At 44.1% G+C, this 13,517-nt stretch overlaps 1 long non-coding RNA gene across 3 annotated transcripts in view; it reads right to left on the bottom strand.

Moving 5' to 3' along the window:
* The window catches only part of LOC129649912 (uncharacterized), an 88,185-nt gene extending 74,918 nt beyond the window's left edge, over window positions 1–13,267 (bottom strand). For all 3 annotated transcript variants that reach the window (XR_008713427.1, XR_008713429.1, XR_008713428.1), the window contains exon 1: window positions 9,637–13,267. This is a non-coding gene — a long non-coding RNA (uncharacterized LOC129649912). The remainder of the gene's footprint in view (window positions 1–9,636) is intronic.
* Between the last annotated feature and the right edge of the window lie 250 nt (window positions 13,268–13,517).

Here is a 13,517-nt window from a genome sequence, read left to right as displayed (position 1 = left end):
CTTGGTTTTGAAGATCTTTTCTGTACAGTTCTTCTGTGTATTCTCGCCACCTCTTCTTAATATCTTCTGCTTCTGTTAGGCCCATACCATTTCTGTCCTTTATCGAGACCATCTTTGGATGGAATGTTCCCTTGGTATCTGTAATCTTCTTGAAGAGATCTCTAGTCTTTCCCATTCTGTTGTTTTCCTCTATTTCTTTGCATTGATTGCTGAGGAAGGCTTTCTTATCTCTTCTTGCTCTTCTTTGGAACTCTGCATTCAGATGCTTATATCTTTCCTTTTCTCCTTTGCTTTTCGCTTCTCTTTTCACAGCTATTTGTAAGGCCTCCCCAGACAGCTATTTTGCTTTTTTGCATTTCTTTTCCATGGGGATGGTCTTGATCCCTGTCTCCGGTACAATGTCACGAACCTCAGTCCATAGTTCATCAGGCATTCTACCTATCAGATCTAGTCCCTTATATATATTTCTCACTTCCATGTATAATCATAAGGGATTTGATTTAGGTCATACCTGAATGGTCTAGTGGTTTTCCCTATTTTCTTCAATTTAAGTCTGAATTTGGCAATAAGGAGCTCACAGTCAGCTTCCGGTCTTGTTTTTGCTGACTATATAGAGCTTCTCCATCTTTGGCTGCAAAGAATATAATCAATCTGATTTCGATGTTGACCATCTGGTGATGTCCATGTGTAGTCTTCTCTTGTGTTGTTGGAAGAGGGTGTTTGCTAGGACCAGTGTGTTCTCTTGGCAAAATTGTATTAGCCTTTGCCATGCTTCCTTCCATATTCCAAGGCCAAATTTGCCTGTTACTCCAGGTGTTTCTTGACTTCCTACTTTTGCATTCCAGTACCCTATAATGAAAAGGACATCTTTTTTGGGTGTTAGTTCTAAAAGGTCTTATAGATCTTCAAAGAACCGTTCAACTTCAGCTTCTTCAGCATTACTGGTTGGGGCACAGACTTGGATTACTGTGATACTGAATGGTTTGCCTTGGAAATGAACAGAGATCATTCTCTCATTTTTGAGACTGCATCCAAGTACTACATTTTGGACTCTTTTGTTGACCATGATGGCTACTCCATTTCTTCTGAGGGATTCCTGCCCACAGTAGTAGATATAATGGTCATCTGAGTTAAATTCACCCACTCCAGTCCATTTTAGTTCGCTGATTCCTAGAATGTTGATGTTCACTCTTGCCATCTCCTGTTTAACCACTTCCAATTTGCCTTGATTCATGGACCTGACATTCTAGGTTCCTATGCAATATTGCTCTTTACAGCATTGGACCTTGCTTCTATCACCAGTCACATCCACAACTGGCTATTGTTTTGCTTTGGCTCCATCCCTTCTTTCTTTCTGGAGTTATTTCTCCACTCATCTCCAGTAACATATTGGGCACCTACTGACCTGGGGAGTTCCTCTTTCAGTATCCTATCATTTTGCCTTTTCATACTGTTCATGGGGTTCTCAAGGCAAGAATACTGAAGTGGTTTGCCATTCCCTTCTCCAGTGGACCACATTCTGTCAGACCTCTCCGCCATGACCTGCCCATCTTGGGTGGCCCCACACGGCATGGCTTAGTTTCACTGAATTAGACAAGGCTGTGGTCCTAGTGTGATTAGATTGACTAGTTTTCTGTGATTACAGTTTGTGTGTCTGCCCTCTGATGCCCTCTTGCAACACCTACCGTCTTACTTGGGTTTCTCTTACCTTGGACGTGGGGTATCTCTTCACAGCTGCTCCAGGAAAGCACAGCTTCTCCTCCTTACCTTGGACGAGGGGTATCTCCTCACTGCCGCCCCTCTTGACCTTGAACGTGGAGTAGCTCCTCTAGGCCCTCCTGCGCCCACGCAGCCAGCGCTCCTTGGATGTGGGGTTACTCCTCCCGGCTGCCGCCCCTGACCTTGGGCGTGGGGCAGCTCCTCTTGGCTGCTCCTGCGCTGTCGCAGCCCGGCCCTCTCGGCCACTGCCCCGCCCTAGCACACGGGGTAGCTCCAGATCCTTAATCCAGACTAAACATTACATTTAAGCCATAATGTGCAGCTATTCCAGTTACAACTGTGATAGGGACACTGAGATGACCTCCCCACCCCTGATTTGCCACATCCCAGGCCTGTAATGCTCTGAAAATGATCAGTCTCTGTGGATGAGACAAAAATTCCTCAGCATGAAAGGAAAAACAGTTATCTGTAGTCTCTGGCTCAAACGGTAAAGAATCCGCCTGCAGTGTGGCAGATAGGGGTTCAATCCCTGTGTGGGGAAGATCCTGTGGAGAAGGAAATGGCACCCCACTCCAGTATTCTTGCCTGGGAAATCCCATAGGCAGAGGAGCCCAGTGGGCTACAGTCCATGGGGTCACAAAGAGTCAGACACAACTGAGTGACTAACACTTTTTCTTTGAGTCTCAGCCTGTTTTCTATTCCCTAAGACACTCTACCATTCACTTTCACTCTTTCTCAAGTTCATCCACAAAATCCCCTTTATTGCTATGTCCTCCTCTCTGTTAAAAATTATTAAAGATGATAATTTAGGTGATAAGAACAAACTCTGACCTTTCATGATCAGTCTCCATCTCCAAGGAACTGCAAGTCCTCCAAAACAAGTGCAAAATGGGACAGAAGGCAGGAAGCTTTCAATAGGATAAAGAATAAGGAACAGGAAATAAGTAAAGAGCCCAGAGTGAGCTGGGGATTTGGGGGTTGCCGCTGCTGCTGCTGCTAAGTCACTTCAGTCATGTCCGACTCTGTGTGACCCCATAGACAGCAGCCCACCAGGCTCCCACGTCCCTGGGATTCTCCAGGCAAGAACACTGGAGTGGGTTGCCATTTCCTTCTCCAGTGCAGGAAAGTGAAAAGTAAATGTGAAGTCACTCAGTCATGTCTGACTCTTCGCGACCCCATGGACTGCAGCCTACCAGGCTCCTCCATCTGTGGGATTTTCCAGGCAAGAGTACTGGAGTGGGGTGCCATTGCCTTCTCTGCTTGTAGTTCCTAGTTCTACCTGAATAATCTCTGCAGACAGTATCTCTTAAAGTTAGGTCTGTGATTATCTAAACTTGGAGGTCTAACAGAAACCTGTGAAGAAGACTTTAGTCTAAATATGTGTGAGAATCATTGCCTTTAAAAATGGAGGCAAAGGGACTTACCTGATGGTCCAGTGGCTAAGACTCTGCTCCCAATGCAGGGAGCCTGGGCTCAATCCTTGGTCAAGGAACTAGCTCCCCACATGCGTCAACTAAAGATCCTGCATGTCACAACTAAGACTCCTGTACAGCCAAATAAATAAATATTTTTTTTTAAATGGAGGCAAAAGCTAGCATTAGATAGTGATTATAGTTTGGATCAAAACATACCAGGAATCCACAGGCAACCCAATCACTCACTGGCTCAATAACACTGGGCACATTCCCTAAATTCTCAGGGCAATCTCTCTAGATCTAACGATCATAAAACTTCTGGTTCTTGGAGAATAAAGTAATATAGTTGAACAATTTAGTGTGCTTCTAAGCATTTAGTGGCTCAGTGGGTAAAGAATCCACCTGCAATGCAGGAGATGCAGGTTCAATCCCTGGGTCAGGAAGATCCCTTGGAGGATGAAATGGCAACCCGATCCAGTATTCTTGCCTGGAGAATCCCATGGCATTCTCCATGGCATGACTGTAGAACCTGGCGGGCTACGGTCCTTGGTGACCTGAAGAGTTGGACATGACTGAAAGGAGTCATTGACTGACGACTGAAATACATATTAGTTAGTACTGTTATTAATTGCTAGTAGTTATTGTTATTAAGGACTGAGGTGGAAGAATATTCTGATTTATTAGTCTTCCTAAGTGAGCAAAACAGCTGAGCTGAGGCAGCCAGACTACCTACTCCTCTGCTCCTGTGTAAGAAGAAAATGTCAGAGAGGTAAGACTCCCAACTTCACAAGTAAGCACTTTATGGGAGAGTGACCAATGAAAAGCTTCTTTTTCTCTGACCATAAGGAGCTGAGCTGGAGAAACTGCTGCAACTGGTCATATGACTAAATTAACAGTAACAGTGGAAATTTAGGCTTTTAAATCCCAGTATTCCCTGGTTGCTCAACAGTAAAGAATCTGCCTGCCAATGCAGGAGACACAGGTTCAATCCCTGGATTGGGAAGATCCCTTGGAGAAGGAAGTGGCAACCTACTCCAGTATTCTTGCCTGGGAAACCCATGGACTATAGAGCCTAGTGGGCTATAGTCATGGGGTGCAAAAGAGTTAGACACAACTGAGCACCTAAATAACAACATTAACTTTTTACTCCTAAAAATAATTTAGCTGATGATATTAAAAGATAATCTATTTTCAGTCTTTTCTCATATAGGCTTGAACATCTGTTGATCTGAACTTAAACACTGTGAATATTAGAACTAGAATAAAGTTAAAGAATACATGAAAATGTCATACTGTTAATTAAGTTAATCATATATATATTTTTTTTTAATGAGCTGGGGAAATATGGTGACAAAATTAAAGAAAAAAAAAAATCAGAGTGATGCAAGACCCAGCCCTGCTCCTCCAGCTCTCCCCAGGCTGGACAATCCAGAACCCAAGTGACTGAATGCTGGTCCATGAAGTATGTCTGACAGAATCTCATCCATTCCAGGAAATACTTTTAGACTCAAGAATCTTCCATCCTGGGGCTAGGGATGGGAAAGTACAAAGGCTGAGTGACAAATGAATTTCCATTCTTTTCTCTGGGAACACGAAACCAATAAATGCTCATATAGTCTGGTTTTACATGTACAGTATTAATGAGAATTCCATGCAGATGAACCAAACATGCAAACAGGATTCAAAGTGTGTGGTCATAACTAGTAAAACTAACTCACAAAAGACATTTTACAACAACTTTTGAGTGAAGACAAGACTATCCTAAAACTCTGGATGAATTTTCCATACTTATATTCAGCCTTGGCATCTGAAAGCAGTACTCAGCCATGGAGCACATCTCCCACATTGCCAACCCTATCTCCCCAACGTTTCCTTACTGTTCTGAAAAACATACTGAAACCATTCCTGACTCCCAGACTTAAACCCAGGGTGTGTTCCATCTCCCACCTGCAACACTTCTGCTCCTCTTTACCTAGTCACAACTGTCCAACCTTCACACCTTATCCCAAGTCCCATCTTCTGTTTAAATGTTTCAGACTTTCCCAACCTCTGTCATCTCCTGTCACCTTGCTCATGCTTGACTATATTCCACAAATACTGAAGGTATTCTCTGTGCCCGGCAGGGTGTTGGGTGCTGGAGATGTAGCAATGATCAAAACAGGCAAGTGGTAAAGAAGGCAGAGCCAGAAGAACAGAAAAATGAAACAAATTTCCATAGCAAAAGGTACCACCACAAGATGACTGTCTAGGAAGGACTATCAGAATGAAAAGCGATCTCAAGTTTCCTGGGATCTTGGGTCAGACTCCACTGTGTGGTTTTTGAATAGAACCAAAGTTTGAGACTTGTCGTGATCACTATCTACATCCTATGAAGAACAAGATAGAAATAAACCAGGAGCTCACACACACACACACACACAGAGAAACATGTGGGGGTATGTCTGAGCTCATGCAAAGCCTATCTTGTCCTCCGTACATGCAGAGCCTATGCTGCTATTAATGATACAGATGCTTTGCTTCCCCATCTCTATAAAATGAACAAGTCTTTTAAGGTTCTGGCAGTGATGGCTCTTTCAAGATATCCTATCAGTGCTATCTTTCTTCGAAGCAGCATAAAGTGAATTTTGAAGTGTTTTATTCTGATGTTCCTTGAAAGATATCTATTTGTTAAATATTTCTCATGCAATTTGCAGTCTAAAGTCCATCATTTGTAGCCAGAAGTGAGGAAAGCACAGTTGGAAAGAGGTCTAAAGCTGGTATTTTAAACAAACAGCTGGTTACAAGTGCCGGTATGGGAGGGTGTCTCCACTTGTCTTCTCACACATCCACTGGTTTGTCACCACGGCAGTCATGTCCTTAATCTGATTAGCTAGAGGGGTGTCCAGACATCCCTTAGCTACAATAGCCACTTGCAAAATCCAAACACATCAAAACAATGATTAATAAAATATATCTATAAGCATGTTTATACTCACAGGGGGTTAGGAGGGAAATGAAACAGCAGCCACGGTGAGCTCCTTTCCCCCGGAATTCATAATTTATTTACCTCATCTGTCTTGCTCCTGGTGTGGCTGCAATCAATTGTATTCAATGTCAGCTCCTCATACAACAGTCTACTGTGCACTTCAAGCTCTACGAGCTAAAAAGTCTACACATGCTTTTACAAAAAACATCAGCGTGGACATTTTACTGATCCAGATGGAATCTAATTGCTTCTCGAAAGTGATCTGAGTGCTTAACTCTCCCCCTAAAAGTATTTTTTAAGAGAAATGTATTAGTCACAATAGGCTGACTGTTAAAAGAACCCCCAAACTTCAATGACTTCAGAGAAAAAACATTTATTTCACATTTATGCCAAGTCCAGTGGAATATCCTTGGTCTGGCAGCCCTCCTGGGTGGATCTGCTTTAAGTACAAATTTTGTTGCTCCCATCTGTGATATGACCAGCACATGACTTACATGGAAGGATGTGGAAGAGAGTGTGGACACAGCATATTACCAACTTAACCTCCTCTTCCAAATGAACACACGTCACTTAGGCTGACATTTCATTAGCCAGAAGTTGCCACATAACCTCAGCTAGACATGAGAGCCTTGGAAAAGGCACTCCCAGCTGAACAGCACTTCACAAGTCTACATCATAGGGGAGCACCAGGCTGGTGATCAGCTACCCATCTGTGGCCTGAAGACCTAAAATAGACATATATTAAAAAAAAAAAAACAAAACAAAAAACAAATCTCAATTCCTCTCCATCTGACAGCAGATACCAACACTCGGCTGCTAAGTGCTCAGAGAGCCAGCAAGAGGTACCCGTTTAAACACAAAATAAGAGCCTGAAGTGAAGTGAAAGTCACCATCATGTCCAGCTCTTTGCAACCCCATGAACTATACAGGCCATGGAATTCTCCAGGCTGGAATACTGGAGTGGGTAGCCTTTCCCTTCTCCAGGGGATCTTCCCAACCCAGGGATTAAACCCAGGTCTCCCTCATTCCAGGCGGATTCTTTACCAGCTGAGCCACAAGGGGGCTTAGATTCAAATCCTGACCCATCATTTAGCAGTGGTTGGATCTTATGCAGATTACTTATCCCCTCTATGCATCATCAGAACAATGGAGACAAAGGATTAAATGATAAAATGTGTACAAAAAAGACAAGCCCAGTGAGAACCAACACAGGCTGGGTATAGCAAGGAGTCACACACCATCACCAGCATACAAGCAGAGACTCAGGCAGGCAGGCCATGGACAGCCTTGTAATAAAAAAGGGAAGGCTTCAGAAATGCTTTGATAGGAGGCTGTTGGCATGGGAAATCTGGTGGTAGGCTAAGTAGAATCAGAGCCTCTTAACTGATTGGTTCGAAAAGCATATTTGACCTTCTCTGATTGATCCTGAATTGGAAATGGGCAAAAAAGAGAGGAGCTGGTAGTCACTGACCAAGTCCTGACCTTAATGGCTAACTGCTGTGGAGGATGTGGGTCAGGGTTCTCATACATCACGGGGCCATTGGCCCTCTGAGTGTTCCATCTTGCATGTTCCAAAGTGGGTGGTGGGTCTACTCTCACACTGACAGAGATGCCCTGGTGTACCTTCCTCTGGAAAAACTCTCATCAGAATTTTAAAGTTCTTAAACCCTGGGTATGAAGGGATTTAGGGTGGGGAAAATATGAGGGGAAAAAAAGCTTTACATTCTGGGCTGTTTGGCAAAGCCAGGTCTACCAGTGCTCCATAATGCATGACGCCAACCTCGCCACTATCCCTGTAATAAGAGTAATGTGCTCCACTGCACTGTGAACAAATGCACTTTCCGGGATGGGCAGGAGCAGAGGAAGACACACAGCTCAGAAAGCCTGCTCCCTGACTGCTCCCAGCTGAAGATGGAACCCCCCGAAAGAAGTTTGGTTCGGCAACCAGCAGAGCTTAAAAGTTTGCAAATATGCTCTCAAGTGGAAGAATTATACAGAGAGATCTTTAGTGAGTATGTAAGTTCTTTTTAAATGGTGATGAAAGACACAATATAAAGTGAGTTGGACCCAGGGTAAAATTAGATTCTTAGATTCTGCAGGACCTAATTTTATGTGGACAGTATTCCCGGGGGGGCTGCAAGCTGCCTCCCCACCCATTAGAGACTCTGAGGACCAAGTGAAGCTGCAGGAAAATACACAGTATCTGCTTTTGCTCTTACAGCAGGAGGCTGTGAGGGTATGTGTGTGCCTGTATGTTTGTGTACACACGCAAGGAAACTGGTACTGGGGGTGGGGGGTTGGTGGTGTGTGTGTGTGTGTGTGTAAATACACACATGTAAGGACACTGGTACTGGGGGTAGGAGTGTGGTTTTATCACTAAAACAGAAATCACCTGAAATTATGCACGCAGCCTGCTCAGGCCACAGGTGGTGCCCAGGCTCAGTCAAAACTCTTAAAACAGCAAAATGAAGCTCATTCAAAGAAAGTGATCAGGCAGGACAAGAAAGAGACTTAAACGGATGTCACATGAGAACGAATAGCTGAATAAAGAATGAAGAAAGGAACTGGAGATGTTAGACCTGGAGGAAACCGAGTTCATGTAAACACCACATTCCAAAAACGTAAAGGATCTTCCCTGGGCAGGGAGGAGGAAAAGGAGCTGGTCACTTTTTTGGCCTAAATCAGAGGTGGAGATGGTATTTCTGAAATGTTAATTGACTCCACCCACCTCGAAAGCTTTCCTTCTTAACCCTTCCTTCGGGGTTTCCTTCTGATCCAGGCGGCCTGTGCTCATTGCCTCAGGGGACACAGAGAGCAGAGAAAAATGGAGCCATTTCCTGCATCTGCATTCCAAAAGCCTAAACTCAATAACCAGGAGTTTGAACAAGCTCCGGGAGAAGCTGAAGGACAGGGAAGCCTAGCACGCTGCAGTCCATGAGGTCACAAAGAGTCGGACACAACTGAGTGACTGAACAACAAAACTCTTCAGGGACTGAGGAGGGGGCGTCAAACAAACAAACCTAGGATTAGAAAACAGAACCGCGTTCTGGGCAGAAGCTGGAGACCGGCATTCGGGAAAGCAATGTGCGCCTGGAGAGACCCTGCAGGTGAGAACCACGGCCACCTTTACAGACGGCATGAGCTCCCCGGAACAAGCTGCAGACACTGCCTGGGCCTCAGGGTGCTGCCTGTTGCCATTTCGGGGACCCCACCAGCACTGCACGCAGAGACCCACTCAGACCCAGAGTCTCTGCTCAGCCCCCCGGATGCAGTCCCTGAGAAAACTCACTCCCGTGACAGCCTTAAAATGTCCTAGATACTCTCAGCTCCAGAGACGAAAGGGCAGAAGCTGGAAAGAGAAGGTCTGTTAGGGGGCACGCTGACTGAAACCGCCCACCCTGGCCAGGTGCCGCAGTAACCATCTGCTTGAGTTATTTTACAACCGGAGGCCCTGGTAAGGAACGCAGAACTAACAAGCCATCACCAACCAGAAGAATTTGGAAAGGTCAAAAGGAGACACCAGTTCACATGTCCTACCAGCCTAGGAGAATCCTCCTCACTGGACTCCATCTTGGCTGAGTGATGTGCGCGCCCCCAGCATCTGAGTCAGAGTGATTGGGCAGAGACAATGAGAAACTCATTCTATCACCTTAAAACATGGGACTGCGTGCCAGGTGATAGAGCAACACTCCTGATTTCCACCTGGGCGCCTTTCCCAATAAAGTCTCTTGACAGCAGGTGTGTCTTCTCGCACGGTTCATTGCCCAGTGTTAAGACAAGAGCCCCCCACCCTGCCTCGGCCCCTGGAAGGCGGTCCTTCCTTCTGCAACATAACTATCAGATTTTGACAGAGCTGAATGGACCAACCTCACTCCTCCCTGAGCCGGGAGAGTGGGAAATGCTTTCTGGTGACCTGTAGACGGAATGATCACTTAGCACGGAGTTATGCAGAGCAGGGCACTCCGACCCCCAGGCCATCGACTGGTACCAGTCCACGGCCAGTCAGGAACCGGACTGCATATCAAGAGGCTAACTATGGGCCAACCAGGAACCTTCATGTGTTGTCCACCAACCCCACACTCCTCGCCTGGCAGAAAAACTGTCTTCCATGAAACCGGTCCCTGGAGCCACAAAAGTAGGGGACTGCTGATGTACAGGAACACATTAACGGTCTGTATGAGCCAGGGTTCTCCAGAGAAACAGAATCAACACAGTGTACGTGCATATAATGTAGAGACTTGTTATCAGGAACTGGCTCACTAATAGAGGCTGACAAATCCTAGTATTTGCAGGGTCAGCACAGTTTTGCAAAGGCCAGCACTCCATCTATTAACAAATGTTATTGTCACCGAGATGCATCCTCACAAACACACCTGGAATAATGTTTGACAACCATCTGGGCGCTACTCCCTGTTACCAAGTCAAGATGACATCTAAAATGAACACAAAGGTCTCAATAAAAGGGCAATTCCAAAACTAGGATTCTAGTTTCATCAGGAGGGCATAAAGGCATCCAGAACTAGAAAAAGAGGAAAAGGAAGTGGGGGAATTTGTTAAGGCTCACATCCGCCTCATCTTAGTATTAGTTGATGTTTCTTTCTAGGACTATTTCAGTGGAAGCCAGCCTATGTTGACCCTCAGTGGAACATGTACGGATGCAGAAAGTGCTTAGCACATTTTTCGTAAATTCTCCTCACTCATCCAGCATAAAACAAGCTTTTTAGAGACATGAATGGCAAATATTTCCAAGACGATAAAAATGGATCTTCTTCCATATTTTCTGATAAAGCAGTAAGTGTTGAGCCCAGTCAAGTCAGTACAATGTAGGGATTAAAATGTATTATAGAACACACAGGCCCAGATTCAAACCCAGGCTCCACCAAGACATACACAATGACCTTTGAAAAATAAAAGTCTTTGAACCTCAACTTCCACATCCACAAACAAGGGGCTAGAGCCACCACTCACCCTCACTAAAACAGAGGATGCCAGTAAATAACCTAGCCCTACAGCTGCCACATACCAGACACTTCGTGTTAGAGGTGATCACCATAACTTTACCAAAACTTAGGTGCAATCTTTAAAACACACTGCCAGCATAGCCCTGAAGTCTGTTTTTAAAAAACACTCCTGACTCCACTCGTCCTTTCTCTTCCTCCTTCCTTCTGCCATCAGGGCAGCCACCTGAGAAACACCACTGATTCTGGAGGTGAGTAGAGAGACTGCTGGACAGAAAATAATGATTGATGACTGCCTCAGAAACACCATTCAAAGGCAGGCCTCTGATGTGAATGCCAGGAAGTTGGAAACTGGAAAACAAAGACAAATAATCGGATTTTCTCCTTCAAATTAGAGCTTTGTGTGCATGTATGTGCACCAGAAAATACTGACTTAATTATAAGCATTCAATTAAGATTAGAAAAAGGGAGATACAGCATCAGAACTGAGGAAAGCACAGTAATCAAGTGGTTATTTCTAAAAAGTCTTGATATTGCACATGTGTGAATATGAGCAGATCCAGAAATATAACTGCACCGTTTGACAGTAATGCAAATTTCCTCTCCCTCACTATGTCATTTTATCTCCAGCTGCGAGTCCAGAATTTTCCAGAGAGAAGATACTTGAGATTTTGCCTTGACTATTTCTAAAGACAGACTTCCTAATAAATTTCTAGTTTGTAAAATTTGAATCACATAAAGAAAGGAAGGTCAGCTCTAGTCTGCTAAAATTACATTATTTTAAACTACTCGGATTTCAAGCAACAGTTTTAAGAATCAAAAAATGTTGAGAGAGATTCTCTCTAACTAGTTTCTTTATAAAAGTTTCACAAATATAAGTTAAGAGACATGCTGTATGACTGGACTGTCATTATTCTACATAGAAATAACATCTTTTGTGCCCAGGGAGTTCAAGGGAGTTTAGTCTATATACAGGGAAATTTTACCCAACAGGAAAGCCTTAGCATCTGTGTGTGCGCGGTCAGTTGTGTCCGACTCTTTGCAACCCCACAGCCTGTAACCCGCTAGGCTCCTCTTTCCATGGAATTTTCCAAGAAAGAACGTCAGAGCACGTTGCCATTTCCTACTCCAGGGGATCTTCTCATTCCAGGGATCAAAACTGAGTCTCTTGCGTCTCCATCATCTCTAAGCAAGACACGACGTCAAAATGAGACTGTGTCACTCGTTATCAGGAAAATGTAGATTTAAAAAGCACACGCACACATTAGAATAAATAAAGTTTAAAAAAATGACTATACATACATTTTCATACAATGGACCAAGAAGTGGAAGAACTGGAACTCTCATGCACTGATAGCAGGAATGTAAAATGGTACAACCACTTAGGAAAACCATCTATCCACATCTTATAAAGTTAAACAACACCTGCCATATGACTGAGGTATTCTGCTCCTAGATATTACAAAAATAAGTCAGAATATATGTTCACACACAGAGATGTGCATGAATGTTCACTGCAGCTTTATCTGTTAACAGCATAAAAACTAGAAACAACCCACACAGCTACTAGGAAGTGAACAGAAAAACAAACCAGAGTATATCCATGCAACTGGAATGCTACTCAGCCACAAAAAAGAACACAGTATTGATATATCCAACATAGATGAAATCTCAAAACCATTACACCATGTAGAAAAACTTATATAAAAAGTATACTATATTCTCCTTTTTACATAAGATTCTAGAAAATACAAGTCACTGATCTGTAGTGGTAGAAAGCACATTCAAGAAGTTGTCTGCAGAAGGAATGAAGGGCACTGGGCACCATGACAAATGAGCACTAGGGAACCTTTCGGGGGAGATGGAAATGCTTGTTTTCTAAATGTGGTGATGGTTTCATGGGTGTATGCGTATGTCGGATATAAGTGTGTATTTTAAGTACCAATATGTACAGCTTATGTAATTCTCCTAAGTGAACATCTTCTGGGCCAGAATGGGTAGGCCACTGATGAAGGTACAGCCCAGCCAGGGCCAACACAAATATGGCCTGAGGATCCCAGTTTCCTAGACTGTGGAGAAAGAGCTGCTTTTCTTTTCTGCCTGGCTTAGCATGGTGAGGACATAGGCATGAACTGAGTCCATGCATTTGCCCCACCAAGGGAAAGCCTGCCTATAAGAGTACCAACCTGTAGAGGAGATGGAAGAATAGAGTGGGAATTCCTGAGTCCAGACGTGCCTGACCTTCAACCTATCTCTGTACTTTCAGTTTTGTGACCAATAAATGTCACTTTTCATTAACTTAATTTCATCTCGGTTTTTTGTCACTTGCCATCTCCCCAAAGGGGCTCTCCAGGTGGCTCAGTGGTAAAGAATCTACCTGTAATGCAGGACATGTAGGAGATGCGGGTTTGATCCCTGGGTCGGGAAGATACCCTGGCGAAGGAAATGGCAACACATTCC

Source organism: Bubalus kerabau, chromosome 4 (assembly GCF_029407905.1).
Source record: "Bubalus kerabau isolate K-KA32 ecotype Philippines breed swamp buffalo chromosome 4, PCC_UOA_SB_1v2, whole genome shotgun sequence".
Lineage (NCBI taxonomy): Eukaryota > Metazoa > Chordata > Mammalia > Artiodactyla > Bovidae > Bubalus > Bubalus kerabau.
Note: the sequence above shows the minus strand (reverse complement) of the source record. Positions and strands in the feature narration are given on the sequence as shown.